This window comes from Salvelinus sp. IW2-2015, linkage group LG5 (genome assembly GCF_002910315.2).
Source record: "Salvelinus sp. IW2-2015 linkage group LG5, ASM291031v2, whole genome shotgun sequence".
NCBI lineage: Eukaryota > Metazoa > Chordata > Actinopteri > Salmoniformes > Salmonidae > Salvelinus > Salvelinus sp. IW2-2015.
This window is the reverse complement of record NC_036844.1, coordinates 27649216-27663114: the sequence shown is the minus strand read 5'-3', so window position 1 is coordinate 27663114 and position 13899 is coordinate 27649216. Positions and strand designations below refer to the sequence as shown.

The 13899-nt window shown below is 43.0% G+C and overlaps 1 pseudogene; it reads left to right on the top strand.

Moving 5' to 3' along the window:
* The first annotated feature begins 1237 nt into the window (after positions 1-1237).
* On the top strand, positions 1238-2353 carry LOC111963701 (small ribosomal subunit protein uS12m-like; annotated as a pseudogene).
* Positions 2354-13899: the final 11546 nt, after the last annotated feature.

Genomic DNA, 13899 nt, shown 5'->3' with positions numbered 1-13899 from the left:
AACGGGTGTGGCAATATAGAAGGGTCGTCAGTGGACTATACTGAACCTTGTTGGATTGTCATTAGGTCACATGACCAAGTAGCTATTGAAATGTTACATTTGGAAAGTTAATGTCAAATGATGTGAGATGAAAATGGACAAACTAAGGTGTTCAGTGTGTAGGCCCTTGAGTGGACATTCTGACCTTGTTTGAAGTCACTAGGTCACATGGACCAAGGAGCTATTGAAATTCTAAATGTTGAAAAATTCATGTAAATTCTTGTGAGATCAAAATGACAAACCTAAAGGGTTCAATGTGAGGACTCAGTGGATCATCTGAACTGTTTGAAGTCATTAGGTTACTGACCAAGGAGCTATTGAATTTAATTTGAAAAATCAGTAAAACTGTGAGATAAAATGACAAACTAAAGGGTGTGCAATATGAAGGGTAGTCAGTGGACATTCTGACCTTGTTTGAGTCCAGTAGGTCATATGACCATGAGCTATTGATAATTCAAAAATGTAAATAATAATTCAAATAGTGCGAGATGTAAAATAACAAAAATAAATGTGTGCAATGTGTGTCTATGCCATCGGGTTAGCTAGAACCAGTTTTGGAAAGTTTTAGGTTAAATAGCTGTTGGAATTTGAACATTTTGATTTGTCACTATGTTGACGGTCCCCTAACTGCTGTTGGTGGACGTAAGGAAACTACAGGAATGAATATATCGAATATCCAACCTGAAACTTCCTTTACCTCGGTGTGAGACGCATGATCTGTCATCTTTAATTTAACATATTTTTAGAGCTCATAACCTGCCGGTAAAATACCACCTGATTGGGAAAGCCACTTGATTTTAAGTCCCTAGAGAAAAATGAAATATTAGCCTACTGTCATGAGTCTAACAATATTTCAAGGACAAATTGGACTATAATCAATTTGGGATGGGTTTAAACAGAATTGACCTCAACTCTAATTTGACACTGCTTGGCTTACCCTCCTGCTCCAGTCCACCCCTGTCTATTTCAAGGTTATAACATAAGGATACCTTTGGGCTTATTTAGAAAATGATTAACATCAGATCCACAAGCATTCTCATTCGTGACAGCAAAATGTGCATGGTTGTTTTGTGGTTATTTTAGTGTATCCGACCAGTAGGTGGCAGTAATGCTCTTACAAAATCTCAACAGAAGCTGTCGCACTCAATGCGGAAGAATATATCAAATACTTCCGGAGGTCAAACGGTGAGATGTGGTTATGATTTTTGTGTGACATTTCTATTTTCCATATTACAAGTTGTTATATACTTTGAAAACACACGTGGGTGGTTTGTCCTTGGACAGGACTGAAAAGCAGCAGGTACGTTTGAAAATCTATAGAAACGGTTTTAGACTAGGACTAGAGTAAAAGGTAGGGTTAGTTGCAAGGTTACCAGTGTGACACAGACAGGTTCCCCCTAAATCCTGTCTTTGACTCTTTGCAGGGATGGCTTTTTTGGTGAGTCTGAGACCAGCGTTGACATCATTTCTGCAAGGTAATGTCATCGTGGCATTTGTATTACATACACACCATCTCTACTTCAGAATACCCTCAGCATCTTATTTGGCCCATTTATCAGACCGTGGGGTCCCTCATCCCTGGGACAATTTTTTAATCAACAAAGTTGATTATAGAAGATCTGTAGCCAACACCAGTTATGTTTACAGTTTTTACTCTCGACATTAGAAATTGGAGTAGATATCTTATGCACTCTTTGTACCCTAATAACAAGTGTCTCAGTCTTGTCTCCCAATGGTCCGGACCTGTCCTCTCCAGAACTATGGCTACGCTGAATCAGATGCATCGCCGTGGAAAGCCATCGCCCCCTCCCCCGAGCGTCAGTGCCATGTTCGGCCGCCCCCAGCTGAAGGGCAGTAATCCCTGAGACAATGATCCGGAAACCCAAGAAGCCAAACTCTGCCAACCGTAAATGTGCCAGAGTCCGCCTCAAGTAACGGCAAGGAAGGCAGTGGTGTTCATTCCTGGGGAGGGACACAACCTCCAGGAGCAAACGTAGTGCTGGTGCAGGGGGGCAGGACACAGGACCTGCCAGGAGTCAAGCTGACTGTGGTCAGGGGAAAATATGACTGTGCCCATGTTGTGAAGAAGAAAAATAACTACATGGGAACATGGGAGAGGGCTGGTGGGGTGGGAATGTGTTTTTTGTTGTGTTTGCGTAATACATGCGTAAGTTTAAACATGAGTTTGGATTCGTGATTGATCTCTCTTGTGATTTATCATGTTTCAGTAATTCCCATTTTGTTTTGTGGACTTCAGCACCGGCCCTCTGTTTTCCAGAGATGAGCAGTCAGCTCGAAGACGGATTTGCGCGATTCAAATTAGTTAAGAAATACGATATTATTATTTTTCAGATCTTGATATTGCGGCATTTTACATTGTTTCATAAAATTGAATTAATATTTGCAATGTTAAGTGTATTATATGTACAGTATTTGTCAATTTTATTTTGACATTTGAGAAAACCACCCGATTTAGACTACAATCTGGAGAACAGGCGAATGACAGCAACTCTGCGACGCAAAACGCGTGGTGGAGGCGGGGCAGAATATTTGAAAGTGGCGGGCAAGACGAGATCATGGCAGGCACCGACCGAAGTTTCTTTTGAGATAACAAAATCAAACGTTCAGTCTAGATTTCTTCCGACAACTGGTGTGTGGTTATATGCGATTTAGGAACTGACAATTTCTTATTCTATCGTCTGAAAAAACATTTTTTAGAAACGTTTAGCAAGCTAAAGGCACACATTTTGCTAACGTTAGTTAGCCACTGTCAAGCTCATTTGCAGGGGTGAAGACCAACGTTGTCTGACCCCTAAGGTAGTGACCGTCCTCCTTAGCTATCTACTAAACTTATTTGGATGGGTAGAGCATGAGTCTAATGGGGGTTAGCTAGCCCGATGATATAGACAAGTTAACGTTAACTAGCACAGGTACTGTAGCTAGCTAAGTGTGCTGGCTAACAACACTAACAGCCGCGGTCCGTAACTATTCCCAGAGGGGTTTGGTCGGTTGTGAATAGAATCACAATGAGGCTAAAATAGCTTTTCAGAAAATACCATTTCCGATTTGCAAATCTTCCAAATGACAACATTGTCTTTAAAAGAATTGGGGCACCTTTTACACAATCCTGTTTTAATCTGTCAATCACCTGATTGTCGAAGCATGACTACAAGGAGGATGATAAGTTCGATCCCTGTGCGGGTTGCCCTGGGTGTCGACCTTTGTTTTGCTTAAAGAATCAACGAGGGTTGCCAGACCTGTCCTCACTTTCGTGCCAAGGGGGAGCCACAGGTAGCAATCTATGCCACAAGAAAAGCACTTGTCCTGATCGGTTTATGTACTCCGATTTCATACCTAGCTAACATAACTATCAATTAATTTTCTACATATATTAATTTACTTGCAGGTGGTTGTTGCACTGAAAGGCGGTTCACATAACGATTATGTTAATTTGATCCTACAACTGAAACAAGAGGAAGTCGCTTCAACAGTGCCTGTTTCACCATTATTGTGTGGTCTTTTTAAAGGTATGGAAGACAAACCTTTTACTTACACAGTATTGATCCGTCATAAACGTAAGCTGACAAAATGGGATGGGATCAATAAGCTGTTATGTTCTAACTTATCTTTTAAAGCTATCATGGCTACTTGTTGCTTGCATATGGAAACTGGTTCAGGGAAGACCGTTTAGGCAGGAAGCATACACCTCAGCCCAGGAGAATGAGCCCCCGTGGAGCGTTCCAGGGTGGTCGAATGATCTTCCAGGAAAGGGAGAAGTATACCGATTGTTGAAATCTCTCTTAAGTGCTTATCTGGAGGTGTGTGGGGAGACTCTCAATTATTTTTTATTATTTGATTGTCCATAACAGCAACGCCATAGTTTGATTGTAAATAGCAGACAACAAACGATTCTGGGTTCTCTTCTCAGAAATCAAAACAGGGAGTTGTAAATGCCACAAAAGCGGCGTTTTTCTGATTAATGAAGAATACTCTCATTGTTCTGGAAGTATCCTGTGCAATGTTTTTTTCTGGAACATTATGTCTACATTTTATTTGCCATAGATATACAACGAAGAGATCCTGGACTTGCTCTGTCTCATCGGCATCCAAAGTATAAACCATCAAACCATCAACATCGGGAAGGACCCCAAAGAGGGCATAAAGGTGATGTAACTGTCCTGTAACCGTTGAACATGTTGCCTTAATTTGTAAATGGACCCGTTTGTTTTTAATCAATTCTCCATCTGCCTCCCTATCTTAGATTGTGGGCCTGAACTGAAGAGACAGGTGATGTCTGCCATGAGTGGTAGGCTGCTTGGAGCTGGGGAACTCCCGCCGCCACTGTGGTGCTCTACTGCGATTGAAATGTGCCTCGTCCTCGCTCCACGAATATTTCACCATCACCTGGAGCAAGCGCAGGGGGCAGCCCAAGTCAGCTCTTTTCTTTCTGTTCTCCCTAATTCTCACCTTCTAATGTTTCTTCCCAAAGGATGTTGCAGTTCTTAAATGTAATCGGATACGCAGACATAAATATGTTATATACAATCTTCTTGATATAGATAATTCATAGCATTTTTATTTAATCGTGTCTGCAAGTTGATTTGTCCTCAGTTCTTCCTTTTTGTTCCAATTTGTGGTTGAGATCTGACAAGTGTGGTTCAAAACCTACACCTGTGGATCTGGAGGCTGGCTCTGAGAGACAGAAAAAGACCAAATGCTGAGGGGATCGTTGCTGAAGGGAATAGGTGAGTTGATTACCCGAAAGCTAATCCTTTATATACAAGCTTTCATTGACTGTATTGAAAGTCTGTGTATTTAGTACTTGTTATGGGCAAATTTTAGCACAATCTACATGTTTTTAAATGACATTCCCCAGTTCAAATTCAATGTTTGGATTTAGTTCAGTTATCAAAAACCTTTATTGATTTCTGCTTTCATCCTGTCTGTCCCCAGGCCATCAGCATCAACCGAGGCCCTGCTCTCACCTGGGCCATTGTGATCAGCGCCCTCGGTGACGAAGAGCAAGAAGGGCACCGGCTTGTGCCCTAACAAGGGACTTCTAAACTAACCAGACTGCTGCAGGGTGAAGTGCTCAAATGGATGGTCAGCCATTATGCAGGTGTTATTGACACTAACTGTGTTTGGGCCAGTCCCATATCCTACCGCCCATAGGAATCTTTCTGGGTCCAGTATCAAATTTAGGATTTGCTTATAAGTACAATGCAGCCTAACATAACAAAGAATGGGTGTCATGTGGTACAAGAACCTTGTGGGTAGTCAGAATTGACTGAAAGAACAGTCAGAGAGCAGTCAAGCGATGACTGAGGCCGCGCAGTCAGAGAGAACTGAGAAGAGCAGTCAAGTTAATACCCTAAGGCAGGGAAGGGAAACTGGCCTACTCACTGGTTGACAACTCCCAGAGTGGGCAAAACCTTGGCGTACCATCGACAACACCCTGTCGTTTCTCTGCAAACGTCATAAGCAGCCGCCGGCTTTGACTGCATATGTGGATGTAGTTACGGCAGACTGCGAGCCCCTGCAGCTGCTCATGATGTTTTTAGATTTTTGTGGCCCCACCCCCTCCGTTGTCCATCCTGTCTAAGCATTCACACAACAAAGCATTCATTAAATCTAGCATGTTTTTCTTAGATTTAGAGACTGAATCGGTTTGTATATATATTATACTAAGACTTCATGTTTTTGTGGGGGTTAAATAATAAATACTGCTCTCCTTCAGATTCCATTGGGAGGTAACAGCCTACACCTTGATACGCTGCATCAGCCCTGCAGACTCCACATTGAGGAGACGATAAACACCGTTGCGTTACGCTGACAGAGCCGCAAGATAAAAACAAACCTGTCGTCATGTGGACCCCCTCGAGCTGCTGAAATGAAAACGCCTGAAGCAGCAGGTAGTGACCACCCTACTGAGGTGAACCGTAACAATTGTGTGTTGGCGAAGTTTTGAAATGATTTTAAGTGTTCATTGTTTTGATGGTAATGTTTCCTCCTCTTTTTGAACACAGGTTCAGGAGTTACAGGTGCTGCTCTGCATGCACAGTGGAGGTGTGGGCACAGTGCTTTTTCTGGGTAACTACATATGGCAATTTATTTTTGGGATAATTTCCCCGACTAGAGATATCCGTCAGGTCTAAATTATTTGAACCCTTGATTAAACGATCAGCTAAATTAAATAAATAAATACAATACTTGAGGCTATACTTGCCATGCACCAGAGAATTTTTTTTTTTAAAAGTAATACAAACAAAAAAAAGATGGCGGTCAAAAATTATTGGACCCTTGTTTTTCAGTACACTTTTGGGAAGGATAATGACACTGAGCCTTTTCTAAAATGTTTAATGAGATTAGAAGACCAACATTGTTCAACAAATAAATGGTTAATTGCCCACAATAAACTTTTGCAATGGCCCTCTCAGTCCTCCGGACTTGAACCCCTTTAAAAAGCTGGTTTGAATAGAAGAGGGAGTCCATAAGCCACAGACGAAGGATAACAAGGCAAAGGGTGTTTTCTTCCCCTTTTTTATATATATTTATATTTCATTTTATTTTTTCTTTAACAAAATGTTTCACACCTAGTAATTGTGTTCTTAAATATAATAATTCCCCTCTTGTTTTTTTGCCGTATAAATATAGCTCAAGTCTTTTTGATTATTTTTATAGTCTTTTTGCACATCCTATCAATGGTGCCAATAATCCTGGACCAGACTATATGTCGTCCTCCATCCACTATTGAGCCTAAAGAGTCTGTCAACCTATGAGACTGGAACATCCATACTGGTAACATTTCCTTCTCTGAAAAAGGTCTGAGCCAGCGGAGACCGTGTCTAAGATTCCTGGAGCGACACGGTACCACTACAGGATGAGAACAACAAGCTGAGCGTGCGCTGACGAGCAGCTGCCAGACTGCCCTGATGCTTGCAGAGGATCATCATAGTGAGATGAGGGCCTGTCGTTACTGCCATACAGCAGCCATGCAACATCACACAAGAACGCTTGACTGACCATCCATAAACTATAATTGTCCTTTTTAGTTATTCATTTTGGAAAGATATTGGCGGTATTAATGATCGTCCACGTGTGGCCATCCTTATTTGTCACCCCACACAGCAGACGGATCAAGGCAAATGAGAAGCTGCAAAGCAAATTGGAAGAGTTTGAGGCAGCATTGCAGCGTAAGTCTGAACGTCTTTTGTGAACTAAAACTCGCACTTGACTTTTTTCCCCCTTACGACCTCTGACTTTTCTGAATGAGCTACTTTATTGAGGAAGTTGACTTACTATACTGTGATATGTGGTTGCTACACCTAGCTATTTTAGAATGAATGTACAAACCTGTAAGTCGCTGTGGATAAGAGACTTAAGTACCTACGCTGTAAACATTTAAATGTCATGTGCTGTGCCATGGTCTGATTAGGTAATTGGCACCATAATTATTTGTGTTACCACACAAGCTTTAGTCGGTTTAGGTGTAAGGTGAACCTGCAGAGGGGATGGAGAACTCTGGAGGACCAGGAGTTGAAGGAGAATGTGGAAGTGAATCCAGAATCCTGCAGCATGTCATCCTGCAGCTCCAGGTACGCTACGACGAGGGAGCGCTCACAAGGCTGGATGCTACTGATGCAATTAACAGACTCCATTCGTCCTGTGTTTAGCAAGCAAAGCATTTCCCCCCTGATTCATCAGTAGCTAAGCTGTGTCTGTGCAATGTCATAACCTTATTGGATCATGCTAAGTCATATAGGGTAAAGGAACACTTGATTTAATTCTGTTTCATTGTACACATTGGCACGTGTCTACGTTTGCATGGCTTCGATATTTTAGTTCCCTTCCATATTCAGTCTAATAGAAGCTGCTCTGCAATCCTGTCTGGGTAATAATGTCTGCTCTTTTTCCTCAGGATGAGAGTGGCCTGGCCTTGCTGCCACCATTGAGGGTTGGCTGCAGACTGTGGGGCTGAAGGAGAGGACAGCCCTTGATGGGCCGGGAGTGGCAGCAGGACTCAACTGATGGCTCTTCCTTCAGTAAGTTGGTTCATCTACATCCACTTCCCTCATGCGAAGGCTGTCTGCTGCAGATTTACTCTTCCTTGGACATGTATCTGATCTGTGCAGGTGTTTTGGGATTATTGCATTTCACTGATTCTATAGAATTGTTGTGTGTTTTTTTAGGTTTTGTAACAACAGGTCTGTTTTTGTTACCCATACAAACAACATACATCTCTTCACAGGGCTGCTGCTGACAAAGGACTCTCTCCAGAGGCCTTCACTACCCAGCATGCCCTGCGTCAGCTCAGATGTCCAAGGAGTTGATGTGAGCTAACAACCGTTCTGGCTCTGAAGGAGGGTTTGTCCAGGAAAGAATGTGCCAGAACGACAGCCACCTTTGGAGCTATGCAGACTGAACACCAAGGTAGGGCTGGAGATGACAGAACTTGGGAGAGGGAAGAGAAAAATGGGTTGGCTGTAATGGAGGTTCGGAGGGGCTGAAACAGGGAGGGCAGCCACAGCAACTTTTGATTCTTTTTTATCACTGGGAAGGTTTCAAACTGAACTGTTTGAAGCAGCTTTTTTTATTCGGAACTCCTACATTAACGGTTCCCCTCTAGAATAACATAATAAGCCTGCAGACATCATGGGCTCTCTGCAGAAGGAAAGGAGACCTTATCCAGGCTCTCCAGTCTGCCAAGAAGGATGTCAATCAGCTAAGTAAGACTAAGTATTTTAATAAGCGTCTTTATGTTAGGCCTGTGTAGTCAATGATATATAGTTCTGTCACACGGAGTTCCCTCCTGCCTAGCCACGAGCTTGTGTGTAACAGAACTTTACGTTTAGTCTAAGCATTTCTGTCTCTGCAGTAGTAATTGGATCATCAATCTCATTTCTTTCTGTCTTTCTCCCTCCCTCTTTTCTCTCTCTCCATCTTGTCCAGGCTGAGTGAGCAACGGAGAAAGCGTCTTGCAAGAGCTGGGGAAGGCTCAGATCACAGACATGAAGAAGAAGCTCCAGGAGCAGTCCAAACTCCTCAAGGTCAAAGAGTCCTCTGTTTCGCAGCGTGCCAAGCTCAAACATGAGATCCAGGTATGACAGTGTGCTTTCCTCTGGTGTGTACTGTCCTGACATTGGGCGGGTATACTGTGAGGCTGTGGATATACCAGTTAGCGCTGAACAAATGGGCCACGTGTTTTTCAGGAAATGAGAAGGTTTTTCAAGTTGTGGGATCTGATCAGTCCCATGGGCTTTGAATGATGGTTGAAATGTGACCTAGTGAATGTACTCTCAGACGAGGTTGTTGATGGCTTCTCTGTTGTCTGCTCTTCTTTCCCTGTAGGCTATGAAGAGTCACGCGTGTACAGCTGATGAAGGCAGATGAAAGGAGGAACTCTGAGAAGGGAGTGTGGAAGAACAAGAAGGACAAGGAGGTGCTTCAGCTCAAGGAGAAGGGTGTGCGACGTGTGGGGTAGCGACTCTTGTGGTGAATGCACCAGTCCAGTAAGTAAGGCACACTGTTCACCATTTCATTTCCATGCTGGTTTAAGATGATTGATTTAGTTTTTTTTTCAATAACATACATTTCTCACCTCTCTCCGAGTAACGTAAACGTCAGTTTCAAGATTGGTGAAGCTTGCGAGTGGACTTTCCAGAAGCAAGCTAATGTCCTGCGTCGTAAAACCTGAGGAGGTTGAGGCCTAGGTCTATTCGTGGTGTAAAAATTCTTGAACCGTATACTATTAAGTCGTTTTTTTTGGGTAATCTGTATCTTCACTATTTCTATTTTTTGACAAACTTTTTAATGTTTTACTTCACCTAATCCTAAAGAACAATTTACTTTTTACTCCATGCATTTCCCTGACAACCAAAGGTACTCACTACATTTTTGAATGCTTAGACAGGCAGGAAAATGTCTAATTCACTTATCAGAGACATGCCTGGTCATTGCTACTGCCTCTGATCTGGCAGACTCAATAACACAATGCTTGTTTGGTAAAATGATGTCTGAGTGTTGGAGTCAGTGCCCCTGGTTATCTGTAACTAAAAAAAAATGGTGCTGGTCTGGTTGCTTAATAATAAGGAATTTGGAAAATTATTTATACTTTACTTTTGATACTTAAGTATGTTTTTAGCAATTACATTTTACTTTTGAACACTAATGTATATTAAAAACCAAATACTTTACTCAAGTAGGATTTTCCTGGGTGACTTCTATTAAGGTATCTTTTACTCAAGTATGGGAAATTGGGGATACTTTTTCCACCACTGGGGCCTAATCGACCAGCCCAAAAGCTTTTGTGTCAATTCTTTAATTGTTGTTAGCTGGAACTGTGTGAGGCGGTAAGTTCTAACTCTACAGGTGTTCTGCGCTTCCAGGCCGCAGCAGCCATAACAGGCGTCTGAAGATGCCCTGCCAGAAGAGGAAGTGCAGGTGGCAGCCGAAACGAAAGGATATCCATTAAGAGGGATGGAGGGAGCACCGGGAGAGTGCAGGTCTGGTCAACTATATTTTGTTTTGGTTTCTGTTTGTGTACTGAATTAATTTTGATCACGATTGTGAGGGGTCCTGGTTTGCAAGAAAGGAAACTGATTGCCCTATAGGTGTTATGCGAATGTGTATGACTGTGGTTTATGAGTGATTGTGTGTGTGCTTTAAAGTGCTGCTAGGGTTGTGAAATTTTCAATAAATTCCATGTTTTAAATCCTGGTTGTATGATTTTGTGGAAATACGTAGGGAAACCAGGGAATTATTGAAAGGTCCTGTAAATTTTGCAAACTTTAGTACTGTCACTGTGTATGAATGACTGAGTAATGTATGCTGTTGACTGAATCTGTGGGCAAGAACCTGGCTTCTGAACGAAGGTGGAGGTGCTGGTTGAGCACAAGGGGAGGCGCGGCGCCACCTGCAGGACCTGCTGGAGGGACATGGAAGATCCTGGCAGAAGGAGATCTCCCAGCTTAAACAACAGCTGGAGGCAGGGTGAGCGGCCCTGCTGCCAAAGTCCGGGTAAGTGGAGTCCTTGTCTTAAAAAGGATCATGACAAATATGAGCTTTTACTAATGAGGTTGTCAGTGGAAATTTCCACTACATGAGGAAATTTATGGCTTCTCCTTTTTTCTACAGGAGTTAGTTCAAGGGGAATGGAAACACTAGGCTTTAGACACCACTAACTAAAATGCCAGATTGGCATTGTTTGCAGCATCAACTGGCAGGATCTCCAAAAACGGTCTCAAAGAACCCCTGGAACATCTGCGTCACCTCAAGACAACATTTATGTAAAAAACAAGAGAAGTGCTAAACTCAAGTAGATGGCTACTCGCTACCCCCGCGTGCCTCAAATAAACTATAATTACCAACATAAAAACAAATTGGAATACAGTTTCTTACCTTAATGATGTTGGTCCTTCTCTCAAATGACAAAGCTGCAAAGTTATGACGAACCCTTTCAGGTCAAGTGGAGGCGAGGTGCCTCCCGTGGCAGCATTCACTTTCAGTCCCCCTGCAAAAACTCACAATTTGCTCCAATCCCTGCCAATGACGCATTGGGTCAGTTGTTTCTATGGCAATTCAAGATGCCGCTGCCCATCCTCCTAATAATTGTTCATATCACCCTAATAAGATGTTAAATGCATATTGTTTAGTAATAGTGGACAGAATAATCTCTTTGCTAGCTTTACTTCCTAAGTGTTTTCCCATTCCCTTTTGAACAGTTTTACTGTGTTCTCTCTTTCGCCACCCCACAGCGTCGGATCCCTCGTGCATCTAGAGCTGGAGAGTCAGGGGAGAGCTGGAGGCGTCTCTCAGCCAAACAGGGTGGATCAATCTGGGGACAGAGATAAACCTCAGGTGATCTGATAGTAAACAAAACTACTTAATACCTTCCTGCAAGCTGAGGGATTCCTTCTAACCTAAACATGACCTATATTAGCTGCCGCAGCTGAGGGATTCCTTCTATCCAAACACTAAACATTGACCTCACCTTACTTCTCATGCATTGATTTTATTACATGACTCTACTGACGTGAAAGGCATCCACATAATTTTGTCTTTTCAGTTGCATTGCATTGCTATGGCATTTTGCACTGTCATTGTGAATTCTGGCCTATACCTTCCCTTGGCTTGCCTGGAGAAATGTTGATGTATAGTGGAGGCTTTGGCTCCAAAGCTTTTAACACCTTCCAGCAATACGCCTTCCCCATCTGCTTCTTCTTTTTGTTAATTCCTGTTGATAGGATATTGTGACGGCTGCCCAAACGCAAGTCCCCTTAGAACGGAGTATGATATGTGAGAAAGTATTTACATTTGGCAAGGTAAATCAAACTTTGATTTGTGTAGAACCTACCGTGAAGTTTTACTTATACAGCCCTTTATCCAACAGTGCAGTTCAAGAAGAGTTAAGAAAATATTTACCAAATAAACTAAAGAAAAAAAATAAGTTTTAACACAATAAAATAACAATTACAGGCTAATACAAGGGGGTACCGGTACTGAGTCAATGTGCGGGGGTAACAGGTAGTTGAGGTAATTTGTACATGTTAGGCAAAGGGTGAAAGTTGACTATGCATAGATAATAGAAACCGAGTAGCCGCAGTGGTAACAACAAAGGGGGTTGGGGGGGTCTAATGTAAATAGTCTGTGGCCATTTTAATAGTTGTTTAAGCAGTCTTATGGCTTACCGGGTAGAAGCCTGTTTAGGAAGCCTTCTCGGACCTAGACTAGTCTATGACCATTTTTTGGGCATCCCTCTGACACTGGCGTAGTATAATTAGGTCTGGATGGCAGGAAGCTGTCTCCCAGTGATATACTGGTGATTAAAGCGAAACACCCACTGATTCGAAGACACACTAGAGAGTGTCCCAAATTGACATCTAACCCCGTCTAAGAAATAAACTCCCATGCCACTCTGTCAACATACGGCAAATCCTCATGTGAGTGCATACCATTTCCTATTGGCAACATGGAGCATTTTAACATCTCGTCCCGTTTTTATGATTCTTGGGCCGTACGCACTACCCTCTGTAGTGACTTGTGGTCGGAGGCCGAGCAGTTGCCCATACCAGTGCAGTGATGCAACCCAGTCAGGGATGCTCTCGATGATGCATCTGTAAATATTTAGAAGACTGGGGACCCCATGCAAATCTTTTCAATCTCCTGAGGTGAAAAGGTGTTGTTGTGCCCTCTTCGCGACTGTCTTGGGTGTGTTTGGACCCATGATAGTTTTCGTTGGTGATGTGGAACCACCAAAGGAACTTGAAAGATATTCCACCTGCTCCCTTTCAGCCCTGTTGATGTTCAATTCGCGGGGGCTCTGTTCGGCCCGCCTTTTCTGTATCCCAATCAGCTCCTCTGTCTTGGCTCACATTGAGGAGAGGTTGTTGTCCTGGAAACCAAACTGCAGTTCTCTGACCACCTCCTAAGGTTTGTCTCATCGTTGTCGGTGGATCCGGCCACCCTGTTGTGGTCGTCAGCAAACTTTAAACGATGGTGTTGAAAGTCGTGTCTGGCCACGCAGTCGTGTGTGAACAGGGGTACAGGAAGGGGCTGAAAATACACCCCTGAGGGGCCCCAGTTGGTTGGGGAATAGTGTGGCAGACGTGTTGTTCGCCTACCCTTACCTCCCTGGGGGTGGCTCGTCAGGAAGTCCAGTATCCAGTTGCAGAGGGGTATTAATAAGTCCCAGGGTTCTTAGCTTAGTGAATGAGCTTTGGTGGGCACTATGGTGTTGAACGTGAGCTGTAGTCAATGAATCAGCAATTCTCACATAGGTTGTTTCTTTTTGTCCAGGTGGGAAAGGGCAGTGTGGAGTGGAATTTGAGATTACGTCATCTGTGGATCTTTTTTGGGACGGCT